This window comes from Salvelinus sp. IW2-2015, linkage group LG35 (assembly GCF_002910315.2).
Source record: "Salvelinus sp. IW2-2015 linkage group LG35, ASM291031v2, whole genome shotgun sequence".
Lineage (NCBI taxonomy): Eukaryota > Metazoa > Chordata > Actinopteri > Salmoniformes > Salmonidae > Salvelinus > Salvelinus sp. IW2-2015.
Window position 1 is genome coordinate 11,396,772 of NC_036874.1, and position 4,299 is coordinate 11,401,070.

Here is a 4,299-nt window from a genome sequence, read left to right on the forward strand (position 1 = left end):
TTGCCAAGCAACGAAGAGGATCAGCTGGTGGAGCTGTCATTTGATCACGGACTGAGCATGCGCTTCCCGGAAATGACACTCCACAGTTCTGGTGCAGCTCTCGCCTGTCATGCAACCAGAATCATGCTGCCGTTCAGCACTACCTATCTGTGTGAAAGTGGCTTCTCTGCTATGGCCATGCTGAAAACTAAAAGCAGAAACAAACTGGACAGCCAGCATGACCTCCGAGTTGCCCTGTCAACCATCACCCCAGACTTCAATAATACATAAACTTATCAAACTAAACACCCCCAGCTTTCCCACTGATAGGTCACACACATGCGCCACGCAAAGACACACACAATAAATAAACAGATTCATGAGCTATTGTTCACTATGTTAATTGTTATTGTTAATTAATACTGACATTCACATTACATTTGAAAAAACAGCAATCATTAGGAATTCTTAATCACCAATTACAAGGTGAATAGTTTCACAACCTTAAMGTTTTTTTTAAAGGTGTAAGTTTTTAACCAGTTCAATACATTTTAAAAACGGGTATGTGTTACTGTTCATTAACATTATTGGACTGGTTTTGATGTCATGTGATGAGTGATAATGTATTACACCCAACTCCTGAACTGGTCTCCTAATTAAAATGGCTTATTCTCTTCAATTGGTAAATGTTTTCTCAGTTAATATGGCTGTRTAATGACTTTCTTTAATACCATAAGAGTAGACYGKGAGATAGAGTCTATTTTGCAAGTGAAGCCTGCCCATAAGGSAGCTGCAATACAACATTACAAAACGGAGTCATCAACARTATATAATGTTGGGGCGTGACTCAATTTGGGGCCCAGGCAAAACCAGTTGAGAACCACTGTTTTAGAGAAGTGATACTTTTGCAGATATCGGGCATGAGGCCCTGTTTGAAAACTCGCCTCGGACTAAGTATCGATAGAGTAAATGAAAGCATTATCATGGAAGTCAAACAGAAATTCGAATACATAAATACACCCTACTGGGAAAGGAATTACAAACTTTGATGATTGTTTTAGAGGAAATACCGTTGCCTACTCGTTCTTGTATACATCCTTCTTGCTCAGGAGTCAAATATTTATGTCCAGAGAGGGAATTCGTTTTTTTTGTAATAATTTGTGTTTTCCTAATGTTCAATGGTTGTACTACGTACTCACAGACAATGAAAGCTCTGTTCATGTTTTTATATGTTTGAATTGATACCATCATAGTTGTCAATACAATTCAATGGGTGGCGCTAAGATCAACAGTTATTACACATTCGCACGGTATTGTGTGCACTAAAATAAAATAAACTGTTAATTTACAKATTACATCACCTGCCACTTGTCAGTGTGAGCATCATGGACTCATRCTGTATTAAGGGTGAGACTACAGGAYTAGAATGTTCCACACACARTACAGAGCCTGTAAATAGATCTAACAGRCACAGTCAGCACACTTCGCTTGTATTGAGGATATACCGTATCTGCTATTAATAATGAAGATGTATTTCCCTACTARGGTCTGTCCTTAGGTTTTTCATCCAGGTCAAAGGTAAGGCATAGGAGGAAGTATACATTAGTATTGTAGACCAGACAGTTAGTTGGATCTAAGATTGTGTGTTTGTTTACCTAACACTTAGAATACTTTTAGTTTTGSCAATTAAGCGTATTTATATTCATACATTCATAGATTGAACCTCCTACATTTTGATRCAATGTTTTATTAGCAGGCTGAGATGTTACTACTTATCTCTAAATTAAGCAGTTAGGGATAGTGTTTCCCAGGCCTCAAGGGCTGCAGTGCATGTAAGTGTTTATTTCTTTCTAATCAGAGACTGATAAATATGTCTGTATTCTAGTGTTTGGACATGAATTGAATTGCCAATCAATGATGAATTCGATTAAATATATTAAGTGCCTAGGAAAATGGTATTAAATCATCCAGGATTGAAGCAGGTTTGTGGTGTTTGCTCTATGCCCTATGCTAATAACCAACCTCCCCTCTCCTACAACCATGGCAGCGGATGTTGTTTCTCACAGCCTGAACTTCCTGGAGACCCTCAAAGAGTCCATTGAGAACAATAAGCTGTCAGATGTCGAGGATGCYGTGGAAAACCTCCTTATTAGCCGTATCTGGCCTAAGGTGTTCCTAGTGAGGCCCTCCTGTCTGAAGAAACTTGACTTCCCAGGCCTCCTGGAGGAGATGGAGGGACCTCCCAGAGATCCAGGCCCACACCCTCCTCCTGGCCTTGCCCACTCTCTCCCCAGCCCTGGTCACCCAGAAGAGGGACGCCTTGAAGACCCTGGTCTGGGCGGCCACCTCGTTCTCTGGCGAGGTGTCAGACATCCCTGTTCCCCTGGTGGCCTGCATGGTGGAGGCCATCATGGGTTTGAGGATCCTCACCTAGGCCAGGGCCTCAATATGTTTGCCTATGGAGCGGATGGCAAGGCAACGCGACGTGGACCCTATTTCATGAACATGATTAACTGAGTATGCACTTTGTTTTCTAGATGTGAAGAAACCCAAGAGCTCAAGTAGTAACACAGTGAGAGAGGGTGACACCCTGAATCTGACCTGCAGTGTTGACAGCTACTCACCACTATCACCTAACATCACCTGAAGTAATAACAGATCAACAGCTTTGGAACAGAATCAATCTGGACTGGACACTCACAATCTCTAATGTGACAGGAGAACATGCTGGGGAGTTTGTGTGCTCAACACCTCAACAGGACTTCCAGCTTTCACTGTTGTAACTGTGATGTGTAAATACAAACATCACTGTACAACCCTGATTGAAACATACACCTTGATATGACATGGGAATCACTCTTATTTGTTGTGATGTTAACATCAATCTATCACTGATACCTCTCTCTTCACTGTTTTTTTCCAGATAGCCCTGTGACGCTCAATGACTTAGAAAAGTCCTTGTATTTGAATGAAAAGCACATTTTTGTCCATTAAAATAACATATAATTGATCAGAAATACAATGTTGTAAATGACTATTGTAGCCGATTTTTTTATGGAATATCTACATAGGTGTACAGGGGCCCATTATCAGCACCATCACTCCTGTGTTCCAATGGCACGTTGTGTTAGCTAATCCAAGTTTATAATTTTAAAAGACTAATTGATCATTAGAAAACCCTTTTGCAATTATGTTAGCTAGTCTTTAGACTAGTTGAGTATCTGGAGCATCAGCATTTGTGGGTTCGATTACAGACTCAAAATGGCTAGAAACAAATAACTTTCTTCTGAAACTCATCAGTCTGTTCTTGTTCTGAGAAATTAAGGCTATTCCATGCGAGAAATTGCCAAGAAACTGAAGATCTCATACAACGCCTGTACTACTCCCTTCACAAAACAGCGAAACTGGCTCTAACCAGAATAGAAAGAGGAGTGGGAGGTCCCGGTGCACAACTGAGCAAGAGGACAAGTACATTAGAGTGTCTAGATTGAGAAACAGATGCCTCACAAGTCCTCAACTGGCAGCTTCATTAAAGAGTACCTGCAAAACACCAGTCTCAACATCAACAGTGAAGAGGTGACTCCGGTATGCTGGGCCCTGTTACAAATCAAATGAGTTTGAATCCTTCACAAAAGCATGGGAGTTTACACATGTCACCACAAGCCCACATTACCCTCAAAGTAATGGCCTTGCTGAAAAATCTGTGCAGATTGCTAAATCACTCATGGACAAAGCAAAAGCAGACAAGAGAGACCCCTACCTCAGCCTCCTTGAATACCGCAACACTCCAGTTGACTTCAAATCACCAGCCCAGCTGTTGATGAGCCGCAGACTTTGCTCAATCCTTCCCAGCACCAACCAGCAGCTRCAACCTGAGGTCGTCAGCTACAAAGAAATGCATGGAAAACGTGCACAGAGACAACAACAACAAAAGCGATACTACGACAGGTCAGCTAGACCACTGTCACCACTGATCGATGGAGAGTCAGTTAGAATCCAGGAGCATGGCCTCTGGAAGCCAGCAGTCGTCATCCAGCCAGCTGACACTGAACGTACATAGCACGTCCTCACCGCAGAAGGAGCGGTGTACCGCCGCAATCGTCGTCACCTACTGAACACAAAAGAACAACACACTGATGAGATTAACTGTTCCCCTGAAAGAGAACGTGATGGACTAAACACACACACAGCACAACATACACCATACTTACCTGCAACATCACAAGAGCTGTTGACTGACACAGAAGCATGCTCAGCATCATATCGCACAAGGTCAGGAAGAGAGGTCAAGCCCAGAGCTGTCCTAGACCTGTGAAATGT